We start from the raw sequence: 16,447 nt of genomic DNA, 5'->3' as shown, positions 1-16,447 counted from the left end.
GTCCAGATGTCTGTCAGCCATGGGATGATGTTTTCCATCCAGAGGAGAGTGGTGAGCCACAGAGTGTGACTAGGGGTTCACAGAACTGACTGGCTGCTTCCCATCCCCCTAGCAGTCCCTGGCCACCTCATGGCACTCACGGGTCACCAAGTTGCCAAAGTAAGGCAAGCTGATGAAACCATTCTTACCCTTTCTCCTGCCAACCTACTTCTACCGTGTCTCTGACTCTTGAAAGGCAGCAACAGCTATTTATTGAATATTTATTGGGTGCCAAGAACTTTACATACATTGGCTCACTCAGCTTTTGCAATAATCCAAAGATGTCTTATTCTTATTCAAATTTGAAGCAAAGGAAACTAAACTCAGAGATATTAATTATTTTGGTCCTAGAGATAGGAAGCAGCCACATGAGATTCTGTGTCGCTTCTTTGTGACTTGAAAATCCATAACCGTCATGGCTATGTCATGCTACGTCCTGAACTCTTGAAACTCTACTTCCTAAAAGTTTCGACAGGAGTTACAGCTGTAGACATAGCATTGGAATGTCTGGCTTATCCAGCCTATGCTGTGACTGCTATGACAAAGACCCATGGTGAGAGTAGCTTCTACAAATTAGAAGTTTCATATCTCTCAGTCCAGACAAAAGCAATCCACCACTGATGTGGCAGCTCCACAGGGTCAGGTAGATACTAGCACTTCGTCCTCATCCATGGTTCTTCTCCATGTCTGCTTCCAACTGGCAGGATGAAGAAGAACAAGGCAAGAGAGGGAACACCCCCAAAATGGCCACACCCGATTGACCAAAACTTAGACACAGAGCCATGCATGGTAATAAGGACAGCTTGAAACTTAGCCTTTATTCTGAACATTTGTGTGGATAACTAAAACTTCCTTCCAAAGAATTATAGAAGAAAGGAAAAATGGATGTTGGGGCACAATTCTTAGCCTTTGCCATATATTCTAAAGGTCAATCTGGATTTCAGAAGGGAAAAAAGTATTATACTTCTAATGTGAAGACACCTGGGATATCTTGGAGGACAATAAGATTCTGAGGTACAATCAGGTCATTTTCTGAAAGAGAGAGAGAGAGAAATAGAAGAGGGGGAGGAGGACAGACATTTATAGTCACTGTGGGTAAAACTTATTTCTGTTCACAGACCACTGAACAAAATTGGTCACATGGCTCTAACCAAACTGCAATGGAGGCAAGAAAGTATAGGGGATCTCAGGGATTTGGGGTAAGCACTGGCTATCTCTACCATGGATATTTTCACATAAAAACAGGGATTTCCAACTTTTCTTGGAAAAATCAGATGTTGTAAACTCAGCTCAACTTTTACTGGGCAAGATCCACTGGAGCTCCTCAGCTGCCCCTTTAATCAGAAAAATTGGTTTCCAGTGTGTCTTACTAACCATTGTCCAGCCCCACTGTAAGGACTGATATTGTCAGAATACGTTTCACAATGATTTCAGGAGCCTTTTCTTAAGTTGGTCTTGATAAGCCAGGGCAATTTGTCTTATAACCAGGGTTAGAATCATTTCTCCCTAAATGTATTACCTTGCATTTTCCTCAATGACTCTCTACACTTCCTCACAGTTTGCCTTGTGAGAATGACCTTAATGTAAACCTGTGGAATTGATATTTTATTACTCAAGTATTACAGAAGCCATCTAGTATGAGCTGTGTTAAGTAAGTATAAGAAATAATATCATTTTGCATACTTTAATCAAAGCTTCGCAGATGGCCATACTTCCCCTTTTAGTTCTATTCATGGATGTTAGGTGGAATTTTCAATCTAAAGACATAGGTTGGAGATGTGGTCCTAAGACTTGGTGGCTATCTGCCAATGGGTATATCTCTGAATCTCTCGGAGCCCTCATAAACTATTCAGTACAAAGGTGGTCATGAGGGTTGTAAAATGCAATACCAATTCAGTTTCCAATCTAGTTATCTGCCAAGTTTTGTTGTTTTCCATTTCTTTTCCATTTTCAGTGATTCATTCTCCTCTACATTTTACTATTTTATTTCACTTCAGAAAAAGAATGCAGGAACTAAGAAACAGTTCTAACTCTCTAGAAGGGACATTCCGCATTTGTGAATTTGTCTAGTGGCCAAAGTGTATTGGTAATTCCAAAAGCAACACTCCTGGAACTTTGCTGTCATTTGCAGACATGGGCAGAGCAGTGAAAGATTTGAGTCACCCAACATGTATGTTCCTAGCTGAGCTTGACAAAAGGCCTGCTTGCTTTCTTGTTTCAGTCTCAAACTTGTTTCAAGTGGCCTTTTTTGCATGCTTTTAAGTTTTTGTGCTTTTTGATGGTGCTTGCACTGTTTAAAATGGCCCCCAAACACAGTGCTTCAGTGTTGTCTAGTGTTCCTACATGCCAAACTGTGATGTGCCTTATGGAGAAAGTATGTGTGTTAGATAAGCTTCATTCAGGCATGAGTTATATTGCTATTGGCCAAGGATTCAATATTAATGAATCATAGATATCATATATACACACACATACATATACGGTATCTTTAAACAGAAACACACAAAACAAGATCATGTACCGATTGGTTGACAAAAATGTTGTAACCAGAGTCTCCTAGGAACTTAACTTTACGTTTCCATTAGGAGCAATGGTTCAGTATAGCTAATTCTATGTTTGAGGCAACTTCAGAGAATGTAATTACTATGAATAATGAAAATCAACTGTACATTGTCAAATGTGAACCCTTCATCATAATTAAGAAGCTTTAAAAATATTGCTTTCATTTCAAGCCCTCTTCACGTAAAATGATGGAACCAATGAAAAGCTCTGTGTCTTGGTGGGGCATCCTTGACACGCCATTGACGTTATCGTTAATTTTGGAAATACATGGCCAAACTTTTGTTTCCATATGAGTGGAGGTATGATCCTAAACTCAAGATTTAGTTTCTAAACTCAGAAATGAGTAAACTTCATTCTTTTTGACTCCACACAATCAAAATGAGCTAAAAGTTGAGGAATTGGTAGGTTCGGTTAGTGCGACAGTAAATGAAACGTTCAGATTCGTCTCTCCTCTTGAAATGGTTATGTGATCCAATCTTTTTGCCTTTCTTCTGTCCTTGCCTTTCTTTTCTTTTTTCTCTCTTTTTTCCCTCTATTTTCACCCCGTTTTCCTCTCATACTCCTCCCTCATTTCTCCTTTCTGATGTCATTACATTTTCCTGTAGACTTAATAATTATTCACTTAATGCTAGGAATACAGAGAGCTCACATCAAGTCCACCTTGAGAACTCTCAAAATGCAAAGACCAAAAGGCAATCTGAAAGGAGCTGTGTTGTGAGATAACCTTTAAGATTCCAGTTTGTTCTCCTAGTTCAGGGCAAAGGAATGAAAAATAATGGGAATCCATTTTAAAGAAATTCTTAAAAGTAGCCCTGCCTTCATAGGTAACTTAGATACCAAGAGTGACATTAAAAAACATAATTAGATGTTAACTGCATTGAAGAAAGCCTGGTAATGAAATAAAGAAGTGATTTCACTTGGAGATTTAGATAGGAATTAAGTAAAGCTGGACCCTCCCATTGCCCTTCATGAAATATCCCCACGGTTTGCATTTTGAGACATTAACGTACTAACTGGTCTAGCTTTGTAACGATGTGTGCACATCAGAGGTAATGTGCTTGAGCTGGATTAGACTTGCTTGGTTTCTGTCTCTTTTCCCCCTTAGATGCAGGAGTTTCAGTCCTGATCCTTCATCCCAAGAGAAGAACCAGAGAGCTTTTAGTTGAAGAAGAGCCATTTAGTGCATCTGAAGGAAGTCTCAGGGCCGCTTCTCCGTTTGTCCGGAGTCACTTTAATGATGCAAGGGAGCACATAATGCACTTTATCATGACATTTCATTACTTTAGGCACTAACCCATTGTCAGATCCACCATCAATATCTTATTAAATTCGTCATTATGTCCTTGACATTATTTTAATAGCACTGGCAACTGCATGACAGAAATAAATAAATCACGAGCCTGAATTTTCTTTTATGTGACTTCCTGACTCAATCTACCACTCACTTTTCCTTAGCTCTAAAAACACTTAGGCAACCAGTCGCTCTTATTCATTTGGTGGAGACCGAAGATGGGCACTTCTCATGGTTGCTTTCTGTAGCAACGACTTCAACAGTGCAGATTTATACATGGAACCAAACCCTAGAACATCAAAAAACTAAATGTGTTTGGTCGACCGTGATAAGTAAGAATTTGGCCACAGTATTCTTCAGTTCAGGCACGAATTCCAGCTACCTGGCAAAAATGTGTTCTCGTGGTTCCTTCACGTAGGGAAAGTGTGGACCGAAACGTTTCCTTCAATCTTTGCTACATGGGAGCATCATGACTATTTCAAGCTTAACAAGCAGTCTGGTTTTCTATATTTCACAACTTGAATAAACCAAACATCTCATTCTGAGAAGTTCTCTGCCCTTTTCTTTATTTCTTTCTTGTTTTTTTCCCCCCTAGCAACATATGAGCCTTTACACCATTTACTGATGCTAACTGTGGATTTTTTTTTTAGAACTATGCTGTGGCTAGCTTCTTTATGCTATAAATACTCTAGCTTGACTGTTTTAGAGACAGATAAATTATGAATTTTGCGGAAAACCAGGGTAAGATCAGGGTCCCGTTAGATACTATTATGGCCAACAGGGCACAATTCCCCAAATCACACCCTTAGAACACTCACCCTTCCCTGGACTGTGCCTGAGAAGCAGACACAATAACAGGTGATAGACTGCAAATAGAAGACAAAGTAACATCCCCCATCCTAATGAAAAACTCCAGTGAGGTGGGTTGAGTCACAGGAAAACAACTTCTTCTTCAAGTTAGACACATGGTTCTCAAACTTGAGCACATACCAGAATCAACTGTAATCCTGGTTAAAATACAGATCACCAGGCTCTGCCTCCGTAGTTGCTGAGGCAGTGATTCTGGGAGGGGGAGGGGGCTGAGAATTTGCATTTTCCCAGGTGACATTACTGCTATTGCTCTGGGAAGCCCTCACTTTGAGAACCACTAAGTTAGACCTTTATTGCCTCAAAAACAAAACAAAACAAACAAACAAAAAAGCAAAACATATGGTCTACTTACCTATTCCCCTCAAAGTCCACACCTAAATTTTTGATCTTACTGTTGTGGGTGTTGGGAAAGCTCCTTCAGTTTCTGGGCATCTAATGACATTTCAGCAGTTCTAGGATCGCCTAATGGGTGAGAGAAACTTAACTACTGGGGCCGCATGGGTGGAAGAGGAGAATGAAGACAGTGCCTCTTGCTCATCCACTGCCCTGATCAACTTTCAGAAGCCCTGCCCTCCACCCTAAGCCCTGCCCCCTACGCTAATCTGTATGCTGGGAACTGACCAATCAGCTCACCCCACCCCTCCCTGTGTGTCCAGAATTATTAAAAGGGGGAATCGAATCTCTGTTTCTTTCTCTAGTAGCAAGCTGCCTTCCGCAAACCACAGCCTGTGGTAATTTACGAATCTCATCGCCCCCCTGTACCAGTGTGTCTTTGTAGGTATGCCTCTATCTGGACAGCTGAGGTCCGCTGTAAAATTGCACAAGTATGTTTGAAAACAGATTCAAAATGCTAAATGTGTTAGCAGAAAATATCACTGAACACAATCCTCTAATGAGTATTTCTGTAAATTATGTCCTTTCTCCTTAACTCAGCCATTTTATATCCCGCCCTCCCTCCCCCACTCCTTGTGCACACATACTGTCTGCTCTGAGTGAGGCATGCACATTCACACCTATTTGTCCACTGCTTCGTGTGCACATTTCATTGTGGAAAATTGCAAACATGCTTTCGTTTTTCAAGTAAAAAATTCTTCACCTTAAAAAAATGTTTTACCCAACTTTTCTATTGTTCCAGCTTTATCTGGTGCTGAGGGAACATAAATAAAACTCTCTAAGGAATTTACTCTAAAGATAGTATACTTCTTGTCACATAGTATTTCCTTCAAGAAGCCTCAGTGTTAGGACAAACTATGCTTTCCTTAAGGAACAGGTACGTTTGTATTTGACAATGTGACTCGTTTTGATCATGTTTCCCTTAACTTCAGCTTGAAGACACTTAGACTAAATGTGCCATCAACTAACTTCTAGCAGCTGTGCAAAATCTTGGGCACTCATGTAAGAATACTAAGGTTGCCCTTACTTTCTTTTCCTTGTCTCTCTTTTTTTAAATTAAATTATTTAATTTAATTTAATTTAATTTAACAATTTTATTTTACTTTTATTGTTTTTTAATGTTTATTTATTTATTTTGAAAGAGAGAGAGAGAGAGAGCTCATGTGCACAGGTGCCAAGCGGGGGAGGGGCAGAGAGAAGGGGAAAAAGAGAATCCCAAGCAGGCTCTGAGCTGTCAAGGAAGAGTCTGATGTCGGGCTCAATCTCACAAAGCATGAGATCATGACCTGAACCAATATCAAGAGTCGGACTCTTAATGGACTGAGGCACCCAGGCGCTCCTTCCTTACTTGTCTCTTTTTGAATTCTATTTTATTTAAAACACTTTTGTAAACTCTTTCTAAGCATCATTGAAAAAAGAGGGTGAAAACAAATGGATGATTTTTTCATAGAAAGGTACTTTCTTTCTATCCTGAATATACACCATGGCATGGAATCTGGGTGTTATGTAGAAAAAGTGTTTGTTCTCAAAAGAAAAGTTGTGCCCAGAAGCCAACTGGCAAACTAATCTCATGAATGTCATACGGCCATCATAAGAATGAATTCTTGTGGCCAGCTCTCATGCCTTTTTCCACTGGGCATGGTGGAAAGCTTCCATTACCATCATGTGGACCTTATTTACTTGACCGAACTCCAGTGAATAAACAGCCTTTCCAATTTGGCCCCTTCCCACCTTCAAGAGGCCGTGATCTCATCACGGCTTTTGGTTGTGGAAATATTTTATATGAAGGTAAAATACATGAACAAGGTAATTTATAATATATAAAGAGCTCTCACAAATGTATAAAGAGCTCTTACAAAATGACAAACAACTCATTAGAAAAATGGCATTGGGGCAAACAATTCACATAACTAAAAATGACCACACACGGCTGAGAAAATTCTTGGCAACTTCATTCATAATGGAGGACAGTCAAATTATACAACCAATCAAGTAACGTCTTTGGCCCGCCAGACTGGCAGTATTTTAGAAAAAGTAAGAACAAGTGTGAGAAACAAACACTGTTGATTAGATTATAAATTGTCCTATACTAGACGGCAAGTTGCAAAGAATTATGAAAGTTGAAATGTAGAGACTGCATCAGGAATTCTTTTAGGAATTTATCCTACAAATATTGGCACACGTGCACAGAAGCATACATACATGTGTCATTGCCATGTTAATTATAATATTGAAAAAGGAGATAAACCACTAATAGCATTTATTTATTTATTTATTTATTTACTTACTTATTTATTTAAATAAACTGTGGCGTAGCCGTACAATGGCGTACTATGCAGCATTTTAGAGTGTGATAGCTCTCCATGTGCCAGCATGGGAAAGTCTTCAAAGCATATGGTTAAAAGGATGAAAGCAAGACACAGAACAATATGAAGAGGGTATGAGTCCACATATGTAGTGAACAAACTATGGCAGACAATATGTTTGTGTGTGTGTATATATAAAACACATAGAGAAAACACATAGAGAAAGGACTTGTTTTATAGCTTTCCTTGGTTACGGAGTAGGATGGAGAGGGGGTGGAGAATGAGAGTAAAGGGGGACTTTTATTGTTCTATCCTATATAGTCCTATCCTATATAGTTTGTCATATGGAGCCTATCCTATACAGTTTATCCTGTATAGTATATCTGTATAGTTCTATCCTATATAGTTCTATCCTCCATAGTTTATCCTATATGGCCTACTTTATATACCCTATCCTATATAGTTTATCCTATATAGTTCTACCCTGTATAGTTTTCCCTGTATAGCCTACCCTATACAATTTGAACTTCTGCACGTGTGAATCCCTCTGTTGTGCAATTACAAAAAATTCCTTTAACAGAATGTGAAAACTGGGGGCACTTGGGTGGCTCAGTTGTTTGGGCGTCCGACTCTTGATTTTAGCTCTGGTCACGATCTCACGGTTCGATTGGTGGGATGGAACCCGTGTGGGGCTCTGCACGGACAGCGTGGAGCTTGCTTGGGATTCTCTCTCTCTCTCTCTCTCTCTCTCTCTCTCTCTCTCTCTTTCTCTGCCCCCCTCATGCTCTCTCTCTGTAAAAAATAAGATAAAACGTAAGAAATTAAAAATAAAATGATGTGAAAAATGAAAATTAAAGGACTAAATAGCTACATACTAAACTATAATCTAGGTAATGAGATTGTGGATAAATTTTATTTTCTTTGAGCTCTTGCTCCAAATTTTTTATTTTATTTTATTTTACAGAGAGAGTGTGAGAGCACAAGTGAGGGAGAGGGGCAGAGGGAGAGAGAGAGAGAATCTTAAGCAGGCCTCACACTGGGATCATGACCTGAACTGAAATCAAGAGTTGGACACTCAACTGACTGAGCCACCCAGGTGCCCCCCCCCCCAGTTTTTTACAATGGATATTATGTTAGCAGACTAAAATGCTTTCAGCTGGATAACGTTCCCCCCCCCGCCCCCCCCCAGTACGGATCCTTTATTTTTTTTATAGAGCACTTACTTGGAAATGAACATATATTTAATGACTTGGTTATACTCTAGATGGAATACAATCCTGAATAGCTCTTTTACAGTCCCAAAATGTTGTCCTGCTTCCTCTCACCCCAGATAAATCTGCTAGTACCACTTGTATACATATTTCTGTATGGAATGTTCACACAGGAGACAAAGGAACCTCCGATGAGCAGAGAGCCCCCATCCCCAGCCATGTGAGCCTGCTGGCCTCCCCACCTGAGTCCTAACTGGGTCTTTCCTTTCCAAACACATAGGGAAAGGATATGACACACTGTATTTTAATCTCTAGGTTTTCCCTTCTCACTCTTTTACCCACTAACATCGTTAGAGGACATCTCCTATTTCTCCCGTTACTGTACTTCCCGTCTCTGTGACAGAGGTGGCTGGGCCAGGCTCTTGGTGACCGCTCCAAACACCCAGAGTAAGGTTCAGCCTGGCTAGCATCATGTGGGTAGAAATGCCTGCCTCCCTCCAGGAGGTTGTTAGGGGAAGATGCTGAACGTTTAAGAAATTTGTCTTTTCTGTCGGAACAACATTAGGCAACCCTGAGTCTCCATTTCCTGTGGATTCACCTGGATACCTGGAAATTTCTTTTTTAAAGGAAACATATTTTCTTCCAGCTGTGCCCTCATGGGCAACTCCCATCTCCATTTGGTCTGGAGCTTTCACAAGCTGAATTCCTGCCAGTCTCCCTTGGATGGGCTCACAGTCGTATTTTTTCCTGAACATGCCATATGGACTACTTGTGGATGATTTCCCAAGGCCTGCTCACCTTTCATTATATGTGCGACAGGTGTTTTTGAGAGGTAAAGAGTATTTCACAGAAATAGATACTTGAGTGAGCTTCCTTTTTCCAGGGTCACCTTGCTTTAACCCCCGCACCCCAGTTTTACAGAAAGATCTGGCTGTGAACGGTGCATCCTGGAATCACAGGAACGGAAGGGCAGCCCAGAAGGTGTGTATCGGGACTTTTTGAAGGTGGCTGAGAAGGCTGCTTTTTTTCTGTGGTCTAAGCGAGAGTAGTTTGCAGTGCGCTAGGTTGTGAATTGCAGGAGAGGTGTGCCCAGGCGGTGTGCCCATTCAAATGTGGCATCAGAAAGACAAACATATAGTCCCAGCTCTGTGGACCTTTGATATGTCATTCTGAAATTTTTTTCCTTTGTTTTTTCCTGCTCAAACAATTGTTTAAAACTTACTTATTGGGATAGTTAAACAATTCACACATTTCAAGCATCAAAAGTACAAAAAAGATACAACAAGTAGATAAAGGCTTCCTATCTGCTCAGTTTCCAGCCTCCCAGCCAGGTGAACAATTATTAGTTCTTTGTTTACCCTTCTAGAGGATTTTATGCTTATACAATTTAATATAGATAAATATTATTTATCCATGTCCCCTTTTAATGCAAATGGGAGCATACTGTGTGTATTTTAGTCGCTTGCCCTTTTCACTTAAAATATATCTTGGAGGACTTTTTTCTTTTTTCTTTTTTTTTAAATACCAATGCCTTTTTTTTAAGTTTATTCATTTATTTTGAGAGAGAGAGAGTGCTATGTGTAAGGGAGCTCTTGCTCCTGGGGAAGGGGCAGAGAGAGAGAGGGAGACAAGGCTCCTCATTGGCAGGGCAGAGCCAGACTCAGGTTGGAACCCAGGAACCCTGAGATCATGACCTGAGCTAAAATCCAGAGTGGAACACTTAACCACCCAGATTCCCCTGGCTTGACCTTTCTAAACAAAACAGAAGCCATAATTATTGCATTTAAGTTATGAATGCTTTCAATTTCTAGATTAACTTGGGGAGCTTGACATCTTTATAGTGTTGTGTCTTTCTTCCTAAAAATATGGTAATATCTCAATTTTTTATGGGTTTTTTCGGTCCCTTAAGAGTGTTTAAAATTTCCTTAAACATCTCCTGTATATTTGATCTTTTTTATTTATTTACCCCCACATATTTATCCCCACATATTTGAACTTTTTTATTTCTATTATAAATTGGTTTTTTTTTCAGTTTTAATTTACAACTGATTATTGGGTATATGTATGAAATCCACTAATGTCTGTATAATCCATCTGTGGTCCACTGGTTTACTGAATTATTTGTATTGTTTATTATCATTGTTGATAATCTTGTGTTATCCAGATATACAATCTTTACCTCTGTAAATGTCAATAGTTTCTTTCCTCTTTCCAATTTTTTTCTCTTGTCTAATTACATGGCTAGTACTGCTAATAATACAGTGAAAAATGCCATTGGTAACAGTGGGTGTAACAGCTATTTATCGACATAATAATACCACAGAACAAATTCCTTCAAAATTTACTGGCTTAAAATAGTAATTGTTTATGCATGAGCAGGAGGCTACAAATTGGCTAAGTAGTTACTCGGGTCTCATCTGGGCTCCCTAGGACATCTGTCATTTACTGTGGTTTGACTGGTTGCCAGATGGTCTAAGAGAGCCTCATCTGGGAGACCATGGGTAATTCGGATGTCTTTGTGATCTCTCTTCTTCCAGCAGGCTATCCTGGGCTTCTTTTCTGGGATGGCAAGGGATCGAAGAGAACAGAGTCATCTCTTGACAACTGTAGGCTCGGAATTGCCACAAGACCACTTAAATCACATTCCGTTGGCCAAAGTAAGCCACAGGTCAGCTTAGAAAAATTACATTGAGAAGGGTGTGTGTAGAAAGAGGGATGAGCCACTTGTAACAGAGGGGATATTCTTGCCTTATTCCTGACTTCAGGAATTCAACAAGAATGCTTCTAATACTGTCCCATTAAGAATGATGTTAGCTGGGGGATGAAGGAGCAATTTTAGTATCATTTTAAAGAAGTATTCATTGAGTATGTCTTATTCGTTATGTTGAATATTGTTAAATGCCTTTTCACTTGGTATGGAAAATTGTATGTGTGTGTGTTTCCCTTAGACCAATTAATGTCCTGAATCTAATTAACTGATCTCTTAATAGTAACCATCTTTTAAATCTTGTAATAATTCTCATGTAGCCATATATATTCTTCTGTTGTGCTACTGACTTCTGTCTGTGAATATTTTCTTTTTATAGTTTTTGTTGTTGTTGAAATTGATTTTTTTCTGTCTTGTCAGTTTTGAAATCAGTATGCTTGCTTCATAAAAAGAATTTAAAAATTTTTATACGCCCTGGAGTATTTTAAATACTACTAAATTATTTGCTCTTACAGATTTGGCTGGTTTGCTGTGAGACTATTTGGATATAGCACTTTTTTTTTTTTAGTTTATGTTATTTTGTGGAAATCAGTCTGTTCAGATTTTTCTGTCTCTTCTGAGGTCAATTTTGTTAAAAGTTTTTCCTGAAAGAGCCCATTTACCCAGGTGTTGTTAATATTTGCATTGAATTGAACAAAATTTCTCTTAGCATTTTCTTTAATTTCCCAGTTTATCTGCCTATTTCCTCTTTACTTATTTTGTGTGTTTGTATCTTTTTTTTTTCTTATTTTGATTCTCTTGTGACTTCTCTGTTCTAGTCTTTTTTCCAAAGTACTAGCTTTAAAATTCTTTAATTAATTTTAATAGTTTTCTATTTCAATGTACTTTTTATTAATTTTTACTTCTATTTTCTTTTGGCTTATATTTTTTATTTGTTTTTTCAAAAATTTTGAGCCAATCATTTCATTCTTGTCTGTCGATGTCATTCTTGAAGGCACTTTTTTTTTTTTCTGAGCAGATTTAGCTGTATCTAATTATTCTGATAAATTATATTTGAATTATAAAACATTTTGATTGGCATTCCCATTTTGTAGTTTCTAGGAGAAAAAGAATTTGTCATGTTGCTGTTCATTTTTAGTTTTGTTACATTATAATTAGAGACTTACCAGTGCTATTTCACATTTCGGTATATATTGATGTTTTTTTCTATGGTCTCAATTTTTTTTCAATGTTTATTTATTTTTGAGAGAGAGAGAGATGGAGAGAGAGACAGAGACAGAGCATGAGCAGAGGAGGGACAGAGAGGGAGACACAGACTCTGAAGGAGGCTCCAGGCTCTGTGGTGACAGCTCAGAACCCACGAACCACAAGATCATGACCTGAGCCGAAGTCAAAGGCTTAACCCACTGAGCCGCCCAGGCTCCCCTGAATTCTTTACAATTTTGACGAGTCTTTTTCTTTTGCTTTTTTTAAAGTTTTATTTATTTATTTTGAGAGACAGAAAGACAGACGGAGAGAGAGAGAGAGAGAGAGAGCATGACCAGGGAAGGGGAGGAGAGAGAGGGAGACACAGAATCTGAAGCAGGCTCCAGGCTCTGAGCTGCCAGCACAGAGCCTGACACGGGGCTCAAACCCAAGAACCATGAGAGCATGACCGGAGCTGAAAAGCATGACCTGAGCCGAAGATGGACACTTAACCAACTGACTGAGCCACCCAGGCACGCCTCTATGGTCTCAATTTTTATTGGCAATTGTTACAGCTGTGGTATGGGCACTAGGAAATAAATTTTAGCTCTATTTCCAGAGTACATAATTTGAAATATAAGAATGTAATTGTATTACCCAATTCTTCCACATGTTTGGTTTTTTTTTTTGTCCTTGATCTTCAACTGGCAAAGGCAAGATAGTCGCAAACTACATGTGCATTACTTTTTGTCTTGTGTCTTTTGACTTTTTTTTAAATTAATAGATGTTGATGTTACGTAGAGAATACATGTTCATAATTGTCATGGCAGCGTTACGAGATGCTCCTTTTAGCATAATAAATTGTTATTCCTAATTTTGTGACCTGAATTCCACCTTGTCTAATTCTCAGTTTTTTTGATATCACCTTAAACTGAGGCACTGGAAGAAAGGACCCACACACCTCACCTTGATCCCTTCTCATTGTCCATTTGTGCCTGCAAACTAGCTCATCCTCATATTCACTAACAAAACCAGGTTGGAAACTAGATGAAAGGAACAAAAAAAAACCCAGATGATTCCTAAAAGTAAACTAAATTGAGTTAAAAATTTAGTGAAAGTCTTGAAATATAAAGTCTGGATAAACTTCAAGAAGATAAAACCAAAGCCAATGACAGTAATTTGAGAGGACATTTTAAAAAATGAGATAATCAGGGGCTCTTGGGTGGCTCAGTTGGGTGAATGTCTGACTCTTGATTTGGACTCAGGTCCTGAACCCAAGGTTGTGCGATCTACTCCCATGTCAGGCTCCACGTTGAGCATGGAGCTGCTTAAGATTCTCTCTTTTTCCCTCCCCTTCTCCCCCACTCATGTAGTCTCTCTCTCTCTCTCTCTCTCTCTCAAAATAATTAAAAAAAAATTAGACAACCTGATCAGAAAATCTAGTATCAGACTATTAGGAATTACAGAAATCAAAAAACAAACAAACAAACAACCCCGCCCCCCCCCCCCAAAAAAAAATCCCAAAAAACGAAAAAACAAAACCAGGAACAAAGGGGAAGCATTTAGAAATACTTCCTGGAAATTTCTCTGACCTCAAAGACACACGTCCCAAATGCCCAACAGACACTGGCCCTAATGAATGACAAAAGATTCAAACTCAGCAACGTCATTGTGAAATTTCAACACATCAAGGATAAAATCCTATGGGGGAAAAAAAGGAGAAATAAATTATGGGTGAAGGAATGAGTGTCAGAATGGCATCAAGTTCTGCACAGAGCACTTTAAGCACAGCCCGGGGAAGTTTGCCCCTCCGAGATGCTGTGCCCCGTATTAGCTGCCTGGTTGGACTCATGGTGAATGACTGCATTATATCTGAAAATAAAAATGCCATAACAGTTAATGATGCTTGTAGGCAATGTTACAGACATAGAGCTGAACCAGGTGGTCCCCAATCACCATTGCAGTCAAGAGTCTGAAATACCCACAGCAGGTGGAAGGCGAGCAACCATCCTTAGAATGGGGTGTCCATTCATTTGTTTGGCACATTGTACAATCAATACTACTATATAGACTCTGCGGGATTGGGACCTGCTCTCTCTGTTCACTAAAGCACTTTGGGCATCTGAAAACTTAGGTGGCATAAACAGGTCCTCCATAAAAACATTAAATAAATAAATGAAAGGACATTTTATCTCTGAAGCTCTTCACTTCTCCTATGAGGAAGGCAGATTCTATGTAAACAAATGTTCATAGATCAGCCTCCTGGTGTGGGCAACAGGAGCCTCCTGGTGTGGGCATGAATCAGAGCTGGGAAGGAACCTCCTGGTGTGGAAACAGGAGCCTCGTGGTGTGGGCATGAATCAGAGCTGGGAAGGAACACAGGGGGATCCAACCTTTTCAGGTACATATTTAGAATTCGGATGTTCCCCTTTGGCCTACTTCATGGTACATACTTAGCTTTCATTGATAACAGAGATGTTAATCAAACATTTGGAAACGCAGAGGTATTTAATAATAACATAAGAATGCTTGTTATTAGAAGCCCTAGTTTCTAACACAGGCCCCCTTATTACTTTAGGTTTGGTTTTCCAACTATATTCCAACTATATAGGTTTTCCAACCTATTACTTTTGGTTTAGGTTTTCCAACAGTTTCAAACACATGTTTCTTCAAGAAGTTGGCACGTCTATTTTCAGAGTTTGAAGAAAACATATTTTTGGCATTGATAGAGTTTTTGTCTTATTTGGTGGTCTAGTTTCTTCTTTTCTGGCATTTGTCTTTTCTTCTTATTTCTCACTCCTGTAATGCATTTAATCTCTTCACTTGTATATGCCCAATACAGTGTTATGAACCCTGGAAGCTCTCGGCTAAATACTTTTCAGTTAATGTGCTGCCATTTCTATCCAGTTTCATTTGGATTAAAAAAAAGTCCTCCCGTCTCTAGCAGATGCCTAAGGTGCCCCACAGCACACTGCTGTGAGATACGTCAGCAAACTTGCCAAGAAGACTGAAGGTTCCTCCCTTTTACCTTGAAGAAATGTCCCCAATTTAAAAGCCAGCCCCAGACACATCTCTTCCTCACCCCCAGGAAGAGGGAGCAAGGAAAGCCGCATCATATTTCCACTTAAAATCTTGTTAATCTGATTTTCAATTACTTTTTAAAGTTTTCCTCTGCTAAATGTAGCACATAAGTGCATGTGATTCACTGCAGGGGCCAAGGCAGGCCTGCATCAGAAACAGGCCAAACCTGTAAGTGATTAGAAAGTGTCCTACAGGACTATTTCGTGCAAATTGGACTTAGCACAAGATCTGCCTTCAAAGGGCAAAACTGATGGCTAAGTGGAGAAAAATTATTCCCTTATGATTAAAAAAGAAAATGGTATATTTGGTGCAGACTCGCAGCATCGTTCTGATGTTAAAACTTTCTCCCGTCCTGTCTCTGCCTTCTGTGAGGAAGCAGGGAAAGAGAAAACAAATCACGCCCTTTGCGTTCCTTCTCCCTAGGGAAGTTCTAGACCAGTGCTACTCTCAGTGAGGTCTGCTGACAGGCTGCGGTTCCTCACACTGGTGGTGAACAAGACAAAGAACATGCCAGGGGATATAAATCCATCCCATTGCGAAGCACACTTTTTGGCTCAGCTGAAATTCATAATGAGACATTCTTGATGGAGCAATGCCTTGATTCACATCTTGGTGTAAGCTTCTTGTCTCAATGGGACTGTCACCTCAGGTAGAACTGCTCTAGTCCATGGTAGAAGGAAAATGCTGAGCTGACTCTGGAAGAAGCTGCAAAACTACTTTGGGTTTGCAAACGGCAGCAACACATTGGAGGCAGCACAAGAAAAGCATTTATGTTAGGGAGACAGAAGTGGAACCTCGTGGA

The sequence above is a fragment of the Panthera leo genome, chromosome D4, assembly GCF_018350215.1.
Source record: "Panthera leo isolate Ple1 chromosome D4, P.leo_Ple1_pat1.1, whole genome shotgun sequence".
In the NCBI taxonomy this organism is placed as follows: domain Eukaryota; kingdom Metazoa; phylum Chordata; class Mammalia; order Carnivora; family Felidae; genus Panthera; species Panthera leo.
This window is presented reverse-complemented; position numbering follows the sequence as displayed.